This window comes from Mustela lutreola, chromosome 8 (assembly GCF_030435805.1).
Source record: "Mustela lutreola isolate mMusLut2 chromosome 8, mMusLut2.pri, whole genome shotgun sequence".
NCBI lineage: Eukaryota > Metazoa > Chordata > Mammalia > Carnivora > Mustelidae > Mustela > Mustela lutreola.
Window position 1 is genome coordinate 116952453 of NC_081297.1, and position 20214 is coordinate 116972666.

The following is a 20214-nucleotide window of genomic DNA, read 5'->3' on the forward strand; positions in this document are numbered from 1 at the left end:
TTTGATTCTCTAGGGTCATATTTCTTAGACTATCCCAACATTATAAACATTGTGGCATGAATTAAAAATATATATATATATATATATATAATGTATATATGTATATATACATATGTGTATGTATAAATACATATACATATATATGCATGTATATATTCTAATATTATATATATTCTAATACTAATTTAGAACCATAAGATTCAAATAAAATGGTCCATGTATGAATTTAGGATTATCAATATAGTCAAAGAAAAATATATTACTGGAAGTAGGGAATGTTAAAACACTTACTAATATTTATTTACTGAAATATTGGCTTATGAAATAAAAAATAGCCAGGACTTTGTAAGTATTAAATAAAATGTAAAATGCTTCCAGGTCATGTTATATGCCTCAAAAATCGGGCAAGAATTTTTCCATTTCCTTTCTTTTCCAAGAGGAAAATAATAGTAATAACTGTGATATTGAACCTCCTCTGGGATTTGGTAAAACATTATAAAAACTCCAACCTGTGCATTTTTGGTTTTCAGGACCTGAACTGAACATGACCTTATCCCATATTTCCAACTTCCTTTCCAAAATTGAGAAATTAGTGATTTATAACGTCATGTCATTTTTGGCTGAAGTAACATATCATAAATGATGTTGCACGTTGCTACAACATGCAGAGTGTTGAACAAATATTTCTCTTCTCTTTCCCTTTTCTGTGTTGTTTATTCACTTGTATTCCTAGAAGATGCCAACTCAACACAAAACTATCTGGCAAAGAAATCTTTAAATGAGTGGAAAGACCCAACTATATTTTTTGGTTTAGGAATTGTACTAGCTATAGAATCCCTCAAGCCTACAGGAAGAAGCTATTAAAATGGATTCCCTGCATGTTCATTTTAAATGGGTCAGAAGGTTACATAACAACATAAAATAGCACACTAGAGTTTTAAAAATGATTTATACTTTGTTACATTTATTAATACTAATAACTCTGAACATTTTATATAGAAAAAAAAGCACTTTGCTCTTGAAAAATATCATGTCCATCTGTGGACATATGGTGTTTGTAAAGTGTCTTTATTCACAGCTTTATATCCTTATTTCCAGATTTCCTATGAAGTGTGGTTTTTGTCTCAAATTTAGGCTTTTCTTCCATCTTCTGGAGAAAAGTGGCTCTTGATATTAGTAAAGAAAAAAGGTATATTCTGTGTGAAGTCATGATATGTTATCAAGAAAATATATGCAATTAGCTTGAAGAAATGATTTTATAAAGAATAGGCATGTTTTATAATTTCTAGTAATTTCTATAAAGGCCTTTACTCATTTAATTTAGTTAAGAAAATTTTCATACCATTTAATTCATGCCTAGCATTACTATGAATACTTTTCATTACTATGCACTTCTTTCAACAAACTTAGTTACTCCCCTATCATACACTATGAGGTAGCATCTGTTACCATCCCTGTTTTATGGGTAAGAAAATTAAACCACACTGTTTTTAAGGAATGGCTGAAGTGACTCAGCTAGTGTGATGAAACTGGCTCTAGAGACTGAGCTACAGAGCCTGTGATCTTGCTCCTAATGCAGTTACTGAAACCCTAGAAAATCAAGGAGAAAAGCAAGCACTTCAAAATACTACATAATATTCTTATCTACTCTTCTCTATAATCCTATGCCAAGGGAGTGAATTTATGCTTGCATATATCTCAACAGTTATGCCCACATTAGCTACACAAAATTGTATCTCACTTAACCTACAATTTTATCATAAATTTAAGTCTGCTTTTATATAGTGAATTTGACTATCAATTTGGAAGATGAATAAAATATTACTCTATGTTTGTATACTTATCCTTTACGGAGGTTGAGATTGAATACCATTTTCTCTACAGATAATAATTGTGATTAATATTTGGAGAATGGGGCTTAACTTTTTCATAATATAAACAGCATCATGTAGGTGTAATTATTCCTATTTTAATGAGGAGGGAACCAAACACAGGATGATCAGATAGGTAATTGGATGTCACACAACTTATGGACTAATACAGGATATGGATAGGCTGTTTGACTAGAATCTCTGGTCTTGTATATATTATATTCTTTCCCATTGAGTAAACCATCGTGCCTTGGAAGTTGTCCAGGGTCAAAGGCTAAGTGAATTGCCAAGACCGTAGATGCGTTTAGACAATTTGACATTGGAAAGGCTTGTATCATTTACTTACTCAGCTAGACTGGAGATGTTACCCAACCTCTGCCAGTATTAGAAACTTTCTCTTCCTCTGGATCCATCTATCTTTTTATCTCTACACATATGTAGAAATATATAGAAATGTATTTGCTTAAATTATTTTAAAATAAAAAATAACAATTTAAATATACCTATACTTTAATAATCATTTGCATTTAAATGTTATACATATGTTTGACTTATTTCATTCAGCATAAGCTCTTCCAGTCCCATCCATGTTGATACAAAAGTTGGGCATTCAATAAGTCAAGCAGAGAGAGTCAATTATCATATGGTTTCACTTATTTGTGGAACATAACAAATTACGGAAGACATGGGGAGAAGGGAGTTGAGGGAAATTGGAGGGGGAGATGAACCATGAGAGACTATGGACTCATCTAAGGGTTTTGAAGGGACGGGGAGGTGGGAGGTTGGGGGAGCCTGGTGGTGGGTATTATGGAGGGCACTTATTGCATGGAGCATTGGATGTGGTGCATATACAATGAATTCTGTTACACTGAAAAGAAATTAAAAAGTAAAATAAAATAAATATTAAAAGGAAGTTATACATATGTATATATACATGTATATAGTTTTATTTTCCTTTTTTGTATATTTTTAAATAATTTTGGCATTTTTAGTTACTTTGTAATGCCTAGGATGTATTAATATAATAAAACATCATTTCTCTACCTCATTTATTTGTTTTGCCATTTTTGAAGAAGTCCTTTAGCTGTGTTGACACAGTAGCTGAATAATTTTTGTGTCCTATCTTCCTAATACTAATCCAGCAAAAGAGAAATGATACCCATTAGTTTCAACCAAGTGCCAAAATAGAGACTGAAAACTGACTGGCCCAACTTCAGGCAGGATCCAGCTCTAGAAATAGTCCCTGTAGCAGGTTAATGAGATGTGTGCCAGTTCTAACTCACACACTCCACCCTTGAGTCCGGAATTGGAGCTGTACATGAGAAAAGGATGGATTGAGAATTGGTAAGATATGGCTCCCCAAATGAATATGAAGAGGAATTAATATAAACACGGAGAATGCTGACTGACCTAAATCAATAACTATAGCCAAGTTAAGTGAATAAAGCAGATAATTACTGATCTCTTGAAGTTTATATTCTTGTATATGAAGACAGGTTATAAATATATATATAAAGCAAAGAGTTGATATAAATGAATTTATAATGTTATACTCATAATATCTGGTAGCGTTGATATCAGATAGTGCTTACTTTTATAAATTTTCTAACTTTTCTGTGAGCTAGAACATTTCTTTTAGTCATTTAAATATACTGATTTACTAATTACTCATACTGATCTTTAGGACATTTAGAGTCTGATAGGAGAGATGAGATATGTAAATACATTTCTTTTTAAATTTTTTTTGCTTATACTTTTTAAAGTTGGAATAATAAATTAAAATTATAATTAAGGCATAAAATTTTTAGGGCCCCAGGAGTTCAAGCAGATTTTCTATGAGATAAGATATACTAATGGTATAGATTTTATTAACAATATGATACACCTACCTAGCATAGACTAAACAACCCAAGTGAAGAATTTTGGTCAATATAGCATAAACATAACAGAATGATGACAACTTAATCCTGTGCTTATATAAGCAATGTGTATCTGGAGAAGGTGTTTGACAATGTGCAGTGAAATAGTTATAACATTTCAATAATTGTTCATGTATATCTTATTTTAAACAATCTTGATAGTAATTTCCTAATCTTTTGAGTTTGTATTTATATTTGAGCAAAAATTATTGCCTTTAATATAGTTGTTTCTTTGTAGTGTGTCTTCATTTATTTTAACATATACAAAACACAACTGTGTAGAAATGATGAGTAGTTTTTACTATAGTACTTTATGATGAAACTCTTTATATAATAAAAGTAAAACAATTATGATTTCAGAGGTTACAAATGATGGCGCATTTTAAAAAGAAAATTACTTTTATTGGTTATAAAAATTCCTCCTTGATATAAATGACCCCCAAATTTTCTCACTTGAGTGAGATATTTTGGTTACCTTTTTATTGATCTAAGAAATTATGGCCATATTGCAGAATTTTCCTTATTCTTAAACTTTTGGACTTTTGTATCTTTCTCCTTTCAGAGCCTTACATTTTCTTTTATGCACTTAAAAGCTCAAAGATCATTGTTTGTAATATTAGCAGAAAAGCAGAGAGTACCTGGACTTACTTTTCCATTAATAAGCCAAGACAGATGCTTGGAAAAAACTTGTGATACAGAACAGCTATAAATAACTGGAAAATGTAGAAAATATTCGTTGATGCAACACTATGCTTAGAGGAGAATTATAAAAGTCCCCAGAGCTCAAAAAATAAAAATTTAAAAAAATGAATAAATCTGAACCAAAAGTTGCAAGCTAACTTTCAAGCTATAGTCACAGTAGGGGCATTTACTAGCTATCTTTAAGAATACTGGTGTTTAATGCTGGACCCTAGAATGTATAGCACCTCAATGAAAATGTTGACAAAAAAATCCCCTAGATTAACAAAGGTAGCTGAAAAGGAAAATTGTTTATTTTGCATTTATAACATGCAAAGAAGTTCATACAGAGAAAATATTAAATAGTTCTCAGTTTGGTAGCAGCCAGGGACAACTAACAAAAAGTAATTGCAGGGGTGTCTGGGTTGCTCAGTGGGTTAAGCCTCTGCCTTCGGCTCAGATCATAGTCTCAGGGTCCTGGGATCAAGCCCTACATCTGACTCTCTGCTCAGTGGGGAGCCTGCTTCTCTCTCTTTCTCTGCCTGCCTGCTTCCTTGTGATCTCTGTGTGTCAAATAAATAAATAATATCTATTAAAAAAAAAGTAAATGCAAAGTACTCCCATAGATAAAGTTAAAGAAGGTCTCACTAGACTACAAACCCTACTAAAAATGACTAAAAATCCAAAATTAAAAAATAACCAAAGAAACAGCAAATCATGAGTGATATTCCCCAGAACTGAACATCATGGAACTTCACATGATGCAAATGTTGAGTGATACAGTCTAGCTGAATAAGAAAATAATACAAGACTTTCACATATGAAATGGACAAAATATACCTACAACTTTGAAAATTCTCTTACCCTGTGACTCGGGACTCTCTATCCAGTGTTTTATTCAGTGGGAGGGAATGCAATGTCATATAAGAGCAGAGATTCAGGTCACACTGCTGATTCACATTTTACATTTGTCCATGTGGCATCCAACTATCAACCTGATCTTCCACTGCCTAGTTTTATCCTCATTAAAATAGGAATAATTATACCTGCTCATAAAGTTACTATGAATCTGTTAGGGATTAAATTGAATCTGTAGATCACTTTGGTATATTAGCAATTGACATTTAATATTTAAACAATCCATGAATATGAACATGAGATGTGTTCCCATTTATTTATATCTTCTTTAATTTATTTTATTATTTATTTTATTTCATTTTATTTCATTTTTTTCAGTGCTCCAAGATTCATTGTTTATGCACCACACCCAGTGCTCCATGCAATATGTGCCCTCCTTAATACCCACCACCATGATCACCCACCCTGCCAATCCCCCAAAAACCCTTAGTTTGTTTCTCAGAGTCCATTGTTTCTCATGGTTCATCTCCTCCTCTGATTTTACCCCCTTCACTTTTCCCTTCTTTCTCCTAATGTCCTCCATGTTATTCCTGATGTTCCACAAGCAAGTGAAACTATAAGATAATTTGCTTTTTCTGCTTGACTTATTTCAATCAACATAATCTCCTCCAGTCCCATGTTTGTTGATGCAAAACAGGTATTCATCCTTTCTGATGGCTGACTAATATTCCATCATGTGTATGGACCACATCGTCTTTATCCACTTCTCTGTTGAAGGGTATCTCAGCTCTTTCCACAGTTTGGCTATTGTGGACATTTCTGCTATGTACATTGGACTACATATGGCCTTTTTTTTCACTGCATCTGTATCTTCGAGGCAAATACCCATTATTGCAATTGCCGGGTCATAGGGTAGATCTATTTTTAATTTCTTAAGAAATCTCCAGTTTTCCAAAGTGGCTACACCAACTTGCATCCCCACCAACAATGTACGAGGGCTCCCCTTTCCCCATATCCTCTCTAACATTTGTTGTTTACTGCCTTGTTAATTTTGGCCATTCTAACTGGTGTAAGTAACTGGTGGTATCTCAATGTGGTTTTGATTTGAATCTCCCTGATGGTTAAGGATGATGAACATTGTTTCATGTGTTTGCTAGCCATTTGTTTATCTTCATTGGAGAAGTGTCTGTTCATGTCTTCTGCTCATTTTTTGACTTAATTATCTGTTTTTTTGGGTGTTGAGTTTGAGAAGTTTTTGTATAGATCTTGGATATCAGCCTTTTGTCTGTAGTGTCATTTGTGATTATCTTCTCCCATTCCGTGGGTTGCCTGTTTGTTTTGTCGACTGTTTCCTTTGCTGTGCAGAAGCTTTTGATCTTGATGAAGTCCCAAAAGCTCATTCTTTGTTTCCTTTGCCTTTGGAGACGTGTCTTGAAAGAAGTTGCTGTGGCCGATGTCAAAGAGGTTACTGACTATGTTCTCCTCTAGGATTTTGATGGATTACTGCCTCATGTTGAGGTATTTCATCCATTTTGAGTTTATCTTTGTGTATGGTGTAAGAGAATGGTCAAGTTTCATTCTTCTGTACATAGTTGTCCAATTTTCCCAGCACCATTTATTGAAGAAACTCTCTTTTTTCCACTGTATATTTTTTTCCTGCTTTGTCAAACATTATTTGACCATAGAGTTGAGGGCCCATATCTGGCTCTCCACTCTGTTCCATTGGTCTATGTGTCTGTTTTTGTGCCAGTACCATTCTGTCTTGGTGATCAGAACTTTGTAATAAAGCTTGAAATCAGGCAATATGATGCTCCCAGCTTTTTTTTTTTTTTTTTTCGTTTTCAATATTTCTTGCCAATTTGGGGTCTTTTCTGGTTCCATACAAATGTTAGGATTGTTTGTTTCAGCTCTTCGAAAAATACTGAGGATATTTCGGTCAGGATAGAATTGAAAGTATAGATTCCTCAGGGCAGTGCAAACAATGTTTATTCTTCCCATCCATGAGCATGGAATGGTCTTTCATCTTTTTGTGTCTTCTTCAATTTCTTTCTTGAGTGCTCTGTCCTCAGAAGTACAGATGTTTTACCTCTTTGGTTAGGTTTATTCCAAGGTATCTTATGGTTTTTAGTGCTATTGTAAATGGAATCAGTTCTCTAATTTCCCTTTCTACAGTTTCATTGTTAGTATATAAGAAAGCAACTGATTTATGTGCATTGATTTTTGTATCCTGCCACATTACTAAATTGCTGTATGAGTTGTAGTAATTTGAGGGAGGAGTCTTTTGAGTTCTCCACATAAAGTATCATGTCACCTGCGAAGAGAGTTTGACTTCTTCTTTGTCAATTTGAGTACATTTTTTTCTTTTTGTTGTCTGATTGCTTTTGCTGGGAGTTCTAGTACTATGTTGAACAATAGTAGCAAGAATGGACATCCTTGTTGTGTTCCTGATCTTAACGGGGAGGCTTTCACCTTTTCCCCATTGAGAATGATATTCACTGTGAGTTTTTCATAGATGGATTTTATGAAGTTGAGGAATGTTTCCTCTATCTCTATAACCATAAGTGACTCTTAATCTCACAATACTCTGAATAGTTTTAATCAGGAAAGGATGCTGTATTTTGTTAAATGTTTTCTCTGTATCAATTGAGAGGACCATGTCATTCTTCTCTCTTCTCTTATTAATTTTTCTATCACATTGATTGATTTGCAAATGTGAACCACCCTTACATCTCAGGGATAAATCCCACGTGGTCATAGTGGATAAATCTTTTAAATGTACTGTTGGATCCTGTTAGCTAGAATCTTGTTGAGAGTCTTGGCATCCCTGTTCATCAGGGATATTGGTCTGAAATTCTCCTTTTTGATGGGGTCTTTGCCTGGTTTGGGGAATCAAGGTAATGCTGGCTTCATAGAAAGAGTCAGAAGTTTTCCTTCTGTTTCTATTTTTTGAAACAGCTTCAGGAGAATAGGTGTTATTTATTCTTTGGATGTTTGGTAGAATTCCCCAGGGAATCTATCATGTCCTGGGCTCTTATTTTTTGGGTCGTTTGTAACAATGTTTCATAGTTTTCATTTAATAAATCTTTCATCTCCTTGGTTAAGCTAATTCCTAAGTATTTTATTCTTTTTGATAGTATTATAAATGGAATTGTTTTTGTTATTTCTTTCAGATTGTTGATTTTTTATACAGAGAAATGCAACTCATTTTTGTTGTATCCTGCTACCTTGGTGAATTTATTTAGTAGTTCTAACAGGTGTTTTTTGTTTTTGTTTTTGTTTTCAACTCTTTAGGGTTTTCTATATATAATATCATTTTATCTGCAAACAGTGGTAATTTTATATCTTACTTTACAATTTTAATGTCTTTTATTGTTTAATTGTTCTGGCTAGAACTTCCAGTAGTATGCTGAATACAAGTGTCAAAAGTGAGCATTTTGCCCTATTCCTAATCCTAGAGGAAATATTTTTAGTTATTCACCGTAGAGTGTGATATTCACTGTTCATTTTTAATATATGACTTTTATTATGTTGAAGTGACTTCCTTCTATTCCTGGTTTATTGAGTGTTTTTATCATGCAAGTATGTTGAATTTTGTCAAATGCTTTTCCTACATTGATTGAGCCATGTAGGTTTTTTAGTTTCCTTCATTCTGTTGATGTGACATGTTGAATTAATCAATTTTCATGCTGAACTATCCTTGAATTCCACAAATAAATACTATTGGTTATGGTGCAAAATTCTTTTAATATGCTGCTGAATTTTGTTTACTAGTATTTTGTTGAGGATCTTTGTATCAGTGTTCATAAGAGATATTGATCTGTAATTTTCATTTATTGTAGTATCTTTGGCCTTTAAATGAGTTAGGAATTATCCCTTTCTCTTCAGGGTTTTGTTGTTGTTGTTGTTGTTGTTTATTTGTTTTTTGGTTTTTGGTTTTTGGCATTTTTTTGGAAATATTTGAGAAGGATTGGTATTAGTTCTTAAATGTTTGATAGAATTCACCAGTGAAGCCATGTGGTCTAGAACTTTTGTTTGCTGGTAAGTTTTTTATTACAGACTCAGTCTCTTTTTACTAGTTAATTGTCTGTTCAAATTTTCTGTTTCTTTATTATTCAGTTTTGGTAGATTTTGTGTTTCTAGGAATTTTTCCATGTAACCTAAGTTAAATAATTTGTTGATATACAATTATTCATAGTACTCTTATTTTTAAATTTTTTAAAAAATATTTATTTACTTATTTATTTATTTGACAGAAAGAGCAAGAGCACAAGCAGAGGGAAAAGTAGGCAGAGCAAGAGGGAGATGCAGGCTTTCCACAGAACAGGAAGCCCAATGTGGGGCTTGATTCCAGGAACACAGGATCATGACCTGAATGGAAGACAGACACTTAACAGGCTGAGCCACCCAGATGCCCATAGTACTCTTTTATATTCATTTTTATTTCTGTAGACTTGGTATTAATGTCCTTACTTTCATTTCATATTCTAATAACTAGAGTCTTTATTTTTTTTTCTTCATCAATATATAGAATCTATAGAAAGTATTAAGATCAAACATACAGAATAAGGAAGGACATAAGAATGTCTCCTTGATTTCTAGCTTATATTACTGATGGTCCTGTTAAGATGGGAAAGCATGGGAGAAGGTACAATGATAGGATCAAACAAGGAAAAGCAAACTGAAGTCATGTTTCTATATCTCCAAAGTCTATGCTTTGCTCAATTCCTAATAACCTTCTCTCCTATTTGCTATAGAAAAAGCCCATTCTTTGTGGTCTCCTTCCTTAGTATGCTATAACTTTCAAGGAGACAGGGGTTTGCTTTATATAATACATCCACACCTCTAGAATACATCAAATAAATGTAAAATATGAATAGAATGAGAATGTTAATTATTTTGTATCAAAATGAGTTTCCTACCTCAAACATATAGTTGTTCTTTAGCATTTCTTGTAAACAAAATTTGCATCCATCACTCACAAGAATGACAGATTCACAGAGAAAATTCACTAGAGTAAGGACAGGAAGCTATACAGAGAAAGCAATGTCTTTAGGGCCCATCAAGAAATCTATTTGGTGAGTTATATGAAATTGCCAGCATCTGATCCTTTTTTACCTACAAGAAAATGCAGTCTCATATAGTTTAACCAAATAGCAGGTCCAGCAAAAGGTCAAGTAATTTTTTTTTTTTTTGAGAACTCTAATGGTGTTAATCTTATAAGTAGGTCTTCTTTTCTATTCACTGGTATTCATATTACTTGGAAAATCTCTGACTTTAGTTTTTTTTTTTTTTAAGTATTTTTTTAAAGATTTTATTTGTTTATTTGACAGAGATCACAAGTAGGCAGAGAGGCAGGAGAAAGAGAAAGAGAGAGAAGAAGAAGCAGGCTCCCTGCTGAGCAGAGACCCTGATGCGAGACTCAATCCGAGGACCCTGGGATCATAACCTGAGCCATAGACAGAGGCTTTAACCCACTGAGCCACCCAGGTGCCCCTAACTTTAGTTTTTTGCATGTATTTCATCTTTTGCTCCCTTACAGACTAGTGAAAACTCAATATATATACATTTATTTAATTTTTTAAAAAGAGAATCTGGTAATGAATCTTTTTACCATTGCTTTCCTTGGGACAGAGATTGCTTACCAGGTATAAAATTTTTACTCCCTATCAAAATGTATTAAAATCCATTAAGGTTGATCATAGATATTAGGTGTTTCAACTCCGTATTTGATAGATATCAAACACAAACCACCACATTTCCCTCTTAGTCTAATTACACAGACAATAAGCTTTATATTTTTGTAACATTTTTTCTATAGATAATACCACATTTTCAGTTTTTTTCACCAATATAATGTAATTACTATGCTGATATTAATTAATCAACTATTTATTAGTGCAATAGAAACAATCAAAATTTTCTAAAATATTAGATGATTTATCAATAAAATAAATGAAGTTTTATTAAGCATAAAAGTACATATTTTGTATTGAAATTTAAAGATATTAAATAAGTCAGGCCATTGAATTCCATTTTCATCATTATGTTACAATGTGATGCATACATTTTATTTTCTATTGACTGTATTAACTTCAAGTAATATTTTGTCACTATGTTTTTTTGGCAGGGGGAGTATGAATAGAGATTAGGTGACTGTGAGATATATACTAACTTGGCCTTTTATATTGCTCTCCTGTGTGATGCTGGACCCTGCTCATTATACAATAACACAATAAAAGTTAAAAGATGAAATTGCAAGATGAATAAGCTGCATTCAATTGAGCATGGTTCAGGGGATATACAACTGCTAAGAATCTCGGGAACTAAGCTGACATCCCTGAGAATCCCAGAAACTACTTGTCTTCTGTAAAGCAGAAATATGGATTCTTGCCACATCTAATTCATTCAGCTGTCATAGTGATGAAAAATGAGATAATGATGGTGAAAGAACACAATGAATAAATTGTTATAAAAATATACTTAGATATCTGTTTTAAAAATTTTTTTAGATATCTATTTTGTATAGATAAGGAAACTTAGATTTAGAAAGACTAAATGACTAATTAATTATAAACCTTCTTTTAAAAATCTGTGTGATCTTTCTTTGACATTTTATAGAGAATGATACAAACTTTAAGACAATAGTTAGAGTAATAGCTCCTGCATTTTATAATTTTTAGCCTAAGTCATTCCTGTTGCAATTTAGTTCAATTCTCTGGTCTTGCTGTGGAGCAAGGAGAGAACAGGTGTTCATCTACCCATAGAACAGATCATTGATATCACTGCATAATATGCTATTATTAGATTCTTTCCTTAGCTGTATTTTATCAAAGTCACACAAACATAATTTTTGAGATCTTACCTGTTATCTTAATTTTATTTTGAATCATCTCTCTTTTTTCCCCTACTATGCTGCCTCTGATGTTTTTTCTTCCTTTCTTTATAGTTTTTTTTTTTTTTTTTAATTTGAGGCATTGAATTTGGAAACACTATTAATGACTAGGTCAATATCAGTTGTTTTTTCCATATTCTCTGGGTAATAGATTCATTTTGAATATTTAAGACTCGTGCTTGATAGTAACCTTAATTGGTTTCATTTATTGTTTCAAATAAATTATGGTAATCTGCTACACTCCATTCCTCTAAAGTGGGAAAATGTATGTCAAGCTTCATATTGATGTAATTATATATCATTTTTCTTATATTCCCTCATTATTATTATTATTATTATGCACTCAATTTAGCTTTCTTTTGAGGTTGGGATGATTGATCAATAGTATTTTAAAAGGCCTCACACTTATTTTTCACTAATGGTACATAAGAAATATATATAATATAGGCTGAAATAGAATCACATTTATTTTAATGATAACAAAACTTTTGATGAGAGAATCAATATCATCCTTATTGGTTTTAGCAAAGTTTAAGCATCTTAGATCAGTTCGAGAAAGGTAAATTGTCAGTGGAGTCATTATGTTTTCCTTGTACAGTTGTACAGTTATCATTATTATCTTGGAGTCCTTCTTGGACTTTTCTTTGGCTACAAGGCCTTTTATTCTATAAAGAAGCCAAATATTACTTATAGGTAATGAAAAACAATGGTAAACATACCATTTAACAAATTTGTAATATATTACCCAATGATAATCAAATAAACGCCCTCAGCCAATTCACACAGTCCTGTCCTTCACTCCATAGCTTATTATTGCATTGTGTTTTAGACAATAAATTAAATACTAAAAATTTTTTGTAGTACTTTAAAGAACTTTCACTCCAATAATAAAATTTTCATATAGTTATCTGGAAATGTTTTTATTAGTTTTAATTCTAAAGGATTAGCAGAATAGAAAGATGTCTGCATAAAGGAATTTTTATTTGAGCATAAAATGAAATTATTATAACTGATACGACTATAAAATTTCTACATGAATAAGGACAAATTTCTAGGAAATAAAAAATAAAATGAAAAAGGAAGAAACAATATATAAAACAATAGAAATAGGTAACATATGTGCTATGGAAATACTTTTGTTGTTTTAAGTATCTCTTCTGTGGTTTTGGACCTAATATTTACTTTTAGACTTTCCAGTTTTAAGCAGCACAATTAAGAAAAAATATCCCCTTCTCTTCTCAGAAAGGTTTATATTATTGAGACGCATCTGCAGCCCTAAACCATAATACATAAACAAAACAAAACAAAAAACTAGCCAAATGCAATGAAGGTTAAGTAGAGATGTGAAGGTCCCTAAGAAGTGATGACGTTGAACTAAGCTCTGAGAGTAGCAATGATAAATAAAACCTCATACACAACTTTTGTGTCCCAGAAAATGGCTTACCCAAAGAACCATCCTTCTCTGTATAGTTTCTTAGACTTGCTGTCCACTCATTCATGACTCCTAGAAGACTCACAGAAGACATACTTGTTTACCTCTGAGAAGGTAAACACAGATCTTTAAGCTGCTGCTTTAACTTAACAAGGCCAGATACATACCCTCCAGCTTCCCATTCTTTGTATCATCCATGATTAGTAAATGTGGTCTAAAGTAGACAGACACAGAAATGAATAGTCCCTGTTTTGCTGATTTGACTGAGACATGTCCTGATTACAAACTCAGTTCCAATAGTAGATCATTCCAACTATGACTCATCTACTGCTCCTTATAAAAGTATAAGAGGGTATCCTCCTGCCAAGACACTCTCATTTTCAAATCTGAGGTGTTCTTTCTATTGCAATAACTTGAATAAAATTACTTTCCTTGTTTTATTCTGGTTGTTGAAAAAGGGAACATTCAAAGATGTGCACCCTATAAAAATAAGGCAGAGGCTCTTTCTCTCCATGACATTCAAAAACATTAACTCTGCAGCCATTACATCTGGATTACAAATCCCATATCTAACATTTAAAAGCTTTTTGAACTTCAGAAAATGTACTAAAATGCTTATCTTTGAGCATAAAATGAAATTATTATAACTGATTAAAATAGGCATCAGTGCATTACCTATTTCATAGTAATAGGAAAGTTAGAGTTACTGTATATCTGCATAGATACATATATCACTTAGAATTTTGCCTCTCACATGTAAGGATTATTGGAATGTTAGATGTTCTTTTTATTACTCTTTCTGCTTTTGAATATTAGCTCCTTTTATTATTATTATTGATTTTATATTTTTCTCTCAATTAAGTTGCACAGTTTAGAGAAATAAAGCAATACTCAGTTTGGGAAACTGGGATAAAATTGAGTGGGCTGGAATGGAGAACAAACATCTTGAGATGTTGTGTGAAAAAAATGTATGGGTCTAGATTAGGAACCATTCAGAAAATCATTTATGCAATATGGAGTAATTAATCAGGATAGAATAGAGAAAGAGTTCTAAATTATAAGTGTGGATTTTAGTTACAAGTACTAGGAATTAGCTTGCATTTATATACAATATATATACATTATTATAAAAACAATTTATGCTTCCTTCAAAGAAGTACTTGGCTCACCTCTATATGAACTTCATGGAAACAGCTAGTTCAAGAAGAATTAATCTCATAAAAATATGAGTAATATCCAGATAAAGACAAATATACTACTCATTTATTTATTTGTTTATTTATTCAATCAACATTTCATGAGAACTCACTAGTGCCAAGAATTTTTCTGCTACATCAGTAAACAATAATAACAACAAAATAATGGTGACTGCTCTCAAGGAATTTTCATTTTATTGGGAGAAACAGATAATAAAGCTACATTTCAAAAAATAAGCAATAAACTTTATAAGTAGGTAAAATTCATGTTGTGGTAGATAGTGATTAAGATTGGAAAGGGAAAAAGAAAACAAGATGAAGAGAATGAGGAATGCTGAGTAGTACAAATGAGATATACTACCAGTATAATATTAAATAAGATGGTCAGGGTAGGGGGTGCCTGGGTGGCTCACTTGGTAGAGCATGCAACTCTTGACCTCAGGCTCATTAATATGAGCCCCTCATTGGGTATAGAGAATAAGTAAACAAACAAACACATAAATAAATAAATAAATAGATAGATAGATAAATAGATAAAATATTTCTTTAAAAAAAAAGAAGTGGTCAGGGTAATCTTTGAAAAGATGAAGTTTAGACAAAGACTTGCAGAGTGTGAGACAACGGAACTGGATATGTGAAAGAAGAACATACAAAGCAAAGAGAACATTTGGAGCAAAACAAAAATGTGCCTGGTGTATTGGAAGAAGAAGACTAAAGTGACTGGAGCAGAATGAAAAATAGAGTAGTATAAAAATCTGAGAAAGAGTGGGCAGGTTATATAGGGTTTGGTAGACTGGTGAAGTTTTGTTTTTTTTGTTTGTTTGTTTACTCTGATTGAAATTAGAGAGTATTACAGGGCTTAGAGCAGAAAAGGGACATAATCTAACTTGGTTTTAACAGGATTACTATTTCTGCTCTTTTGAAAATAAATGAAATAGTTTTGTTGATTGTTTCCTTTGCTATACAGAAGTTTTTCATTTTGATGGAGTCCCAGTAGTTTATTTTTGTTTTTGTTTCCCTTGCCTCAGGAGAGATATCGAAAGAAGTTGCTATGGCTGATGTCATAGAGGTTACTGCTTGTGTGTTCCTTTAAGAATTTTAATGGTTTCAAGTCTCACAGTTAGGTCCTTAATCCATTTTAAATTTATGTTTATGTATGGTGTAAGAAAGTGGTCCAGTTTCATTCTTTTGTATGTGGCTGTCCAGTTAGATCCTTAATCCATTTTGAATTTATTTTTGTGTGTGGTGTAAGAAAGTGGTCCAGTTTCATTCTTTTGCATGTGGCTGTCCAGTTTTCCCAATCAACACCATTTGTTGAACAGACTGTCTTTTACCCAGTAGATATTCTTCCCTATTTTTTGTGCCAATACTGTACTGTTTTGATCACTGCATCTTTGTAATATAATTTGAAGTCTGGAATTGTGATGCCTGTAGCTTTGCTTTTCTTTTACAAGGTTGCTTTGACTATTTGAATTCTTTTGTGGTCCCATACAAATTTTAAGATTGTTTGTTCTAGTTCTGTGAAAAATAATGTTGTTGTTGTTATTGTTGTCGTTTTTTATAGGGATGGTATTAAAAGTGCAGATTGTTTTGGAATGTGCCGAGAATAGCCAGCACTCCCTGTACCAAAGGATAAAGATTACTCCAAACTTCCCAGTGAAAGAGCGGAGACGGCAAGGGGGTCAACCCTCACAAATGAAGACACTTTGCTCTTATTTGCTCCCACCTTTATTGGTTCTTCAGGATAATCATAGATATTTATCACTGTTTCTCAAGCACTCGATGTGTGACAAGGGCTCTTACTAGAACTAGGAGGATCTGTTTACAAGAAAGATATGATGTGCTAATCTGCATGTTCTACAAGTTCTGCTAAACATGGCCTAAGGGACAATGCATACATCTCTTAGATCAGAGGGTGGCTGTTTGGGTTAAGAAACTTTTGGAGAAAGCAACTCCCTGCAGCATTCCTATAGCAGAGTTGTTGCATAGGCCTCGGCATTCCAATGGTCTACACCCTTCTCAGAAACCTTCCCTGCCCCCAAGATCCCGTGTTACATTTTAGCAAGCCAGGTATTATGGATGATTTTATGTTCTACATTAACCTCAACAGCAATGGGTTAAATAAGTGATTGGGAGTTAAGGGAGTGTCCTTGTGATGAGCACCTGGTGTTGTATGGAAGTGTTGAATCATAAATCCTACACCTGGAGCTAATATTACACTGTATGTTAACTAACTGGAATTTAAATAAAAGCTTTTAAAAAGGGACGCTTGGGTGGCTCAGTTGGTTGGACGACTGCCTTCGGCTCAGGTCATGATCCTGGAGTCCCGGGATCGAGTCCCGCATCGGACTCCCAGCTCCATGGGGAGTCTGCTTCTCCCTCTGACCTTCTCCTCGTTCATGCTCTCTCTCATTGTCTCTCTCTCAAGTAAATAAATAAAATATTTAAAAAAAAAAAAAAGCTTTTAAAAAAAGAAAATAAATGAAATAAACTACATGAATGATAGAAATAGGAAGACCTTTTAACAGCCTATTAGAGTGTAGAATGATAGTGGCTCAGTCTGGGATAATGACAGTGCATTGGTGAGATATGTTCAGATTAGATTTTGGAAGAATAAACAAAAAGTCATTTGTGACATGTTGAGATTTAGATGTATAGAAGTTATTCAAGAGAAGTTTGTGTAGGCATTTTTATAATTTAATCTAGACTTTGGAGAGAGGTCTTTATAAATTTATCCAAGTTAAATCTTAAAATTTAATTTTAATTGTTTAGGAAATTTAAATTGTTTTGGAAATATAATCAAATGCAATAACCAAGGGATGTAGAACAGAAAGCAAAAACGTACCAAATGTGCATAGTGAAAAGTAAAAACAAACTAACAAACATGGTATAAGAATAAAAATGTTTAAGTTAAATTGCTAATGCCATTATATAGGAAAGATATTAAGAGAGCAAATCCTAGGAATACTCATCACAAGAATATTTTTTTTCTTTTTTTTTCCTTTTTATTATACCTGTATGAGAAGATGCATGTTAATCTCTTGTGGTAATCATTTCAGAATATATGTAAATGAAACCATCATCTTGTATGCCTTAAACTAATATAATTATGTATGTCAATTATTTCTCAATAAAACTGAAAAAGAATCTTTAAAAATAGATGTATACCATGTTCATGGATTAGAAGATTCAATATCATTATGACATTACCTCTCCTCAAAGTGATATACAGATTAAATGTAATACCAATTTAATTCACAGCAGACATTTTTAAAGAAATTTAAAAGCTGATTCTAAACTATATCCATGCAAAGAACCTAGAAAAGTCAAACAATTTTGGAAAAAACAAATTTAAAATACTTTCATTACAGATATCACAGTTTATTCTAAAAGCAGAGTAATTGATAGATATATGATATTGACATAGACAAATAAATTGATGTAGCAGAACAACTTCAGACATCATCCAAAATGGAGATCTTCTGAAGAAATATTGCACAAACAAACAAGACCTGGTTGGCTACACTTTAAGAGTAAAACATATTGAATAATACATCATCAAAAATTAAAACATATATGATCATCACATATGGAAGCAAAAAAGGAAGTGGCTAGCCTGGCCATATAGTGGGAGAAAATCTTTCAATACATCTATCTGACTAAAGACTTAATCCAGAATATAGAGTTCCTACAACTCAAAAGAAAAAAGAAAAATAAATAAAATGGGTAAAGGACTTGAGCAGATATTTCAGAAATGACCAACAAACACATGTAAAGTGCTCAAAATCAACAATAAGCAGGGATATGCCAGTTTAAACTGCTGTTAGTTATTTTTTATAATTTTGTAAAATTAAAAAGACTAATAACATCAACTGTTGGTGAGGATGTGGAAAAACTAATGCTTTTATATACTACTGTGCCAGTATAAAAAGATACAACCATGTGGCAAACTGTACACAAGTTTCTGATAAAATTCTATCACTTAACAATTCTATCCCTATGTATTAAATATCCATAGGAAGACCTGCATAAAAAATGTTCAGAGCAGTTTTATTCATTATAACTACAAACTGGATGCAACCCAATTGTCTAAAATGAGACAAATAGTTAAAGAGAAAATTCTTTGAAATTAAATATATATGATTTCTAAGAATTTAGTGATTTAGATGAAAGAGTTAAGAAATTACTGAAGAACTTAAAAGCAAAATTCAAATTAAGAGAATACATGAGAAAAAATATAAAAGATGAAAAGGATTGGTCCAAAAGATCCAAGACCCAAATTAAATGAATATTGAAAGTTATAAATAAGGTATTACCAATGGAAAGGATATAGGAAATTTACAACTGAATTGAGACAAGTATCTTCTTTTTAATAGCTCTACAGAGTATAAGCAGCATAAATAAAAAATCAAATGACTCACATATGTTATATAGTAACTTTGAGATTTGCATTTTTCCTTAAAGAAAAGAATTAGCTGGAGGCATTTATTGCTACTATTAAATTATTAAGTACTATTTAAAATCTAATATTATTTTGGAATATTTTCTTTTAAATATAGGTGGCCACTAGGAAATATTATTCCTGATCAACTAATAATTTATAAGAAAACAAATAACTATACACATATAATGATTTGCCTTTTCTTTTCTGGATAAAATAATACCTAGTAATAAAGAACAAAATGGCTTTCAAAGGGAAGACTGATTCTTTTCCACAGCACAAACGGCCTGAGGTATAAAAACTTGATCTATACTTCCTCATGGAAAACAAGCTGCAAGAAAAAAGTAGAAAGCCAGTTCTAAGAGGCACATATACACATACATATACACACATACACACACACAATTTATTTGGTTATTAGGGATAATTTTGATTTTGGGAAGAAATTACTAATCATTTTATTCTAAATTAAAAGGGAATTATTTATTACTAATGTTATACTATTAAATATTATTAAATACATAAAATGTGCATATGTAAATGAAATGCTTCTCAAATCTTCAAAGCAATAATGTGAGACCTTCTTTTGCATGTTTAAGACTAAATGTAGTAGTAAAAGCATGTGATTTATAATTTCAGATTATAACCAGGTCAACATGATTTAAAACCCTAAGTTTACTAGGGGTAAATTTTGGAATCTTGGAATCTGAGGAGTTCAATGTCATCCATCAAATAAGAATCAGAATATGTACCTTGTAAATTTAATGCAAATTTGAATATATGTAAAATATCTCATATAAAACCTTAAGTATTATAGATACTCAATTCAGAATCATTTTGTAAAATCCTTACCTGGCTTCCCAGTTCCCCTACAATAAAATCCCTTGTCCTACATATGTATCACATCTTTTCATAATCAGAGACTTC

At 32.2% G+C, this 20214-nt stretch overlaps 1 long non-coding RNA gene across 1 annotated transcript in view; it reads left to right on the forward strand.

Moving 5' to 3' along the window:
* Positions 1-10808, forward strand: part of LOC131839226 (uncharacterized) — a 59043-nt gene extending 48235 nt beyond the window's left edge. Inside the window, exon 4 of the long non-coding RNA XR_009356872.1 lies at positions 10657-10808. This is a non-coding gene — a long non-coding RNA (uncharacterized LOC131839226). The remainder of the gene's footprint in view (positions 1-10656) is intronic.
* Positions 10809-20214: the final 9406 nt, after the last annotated feature.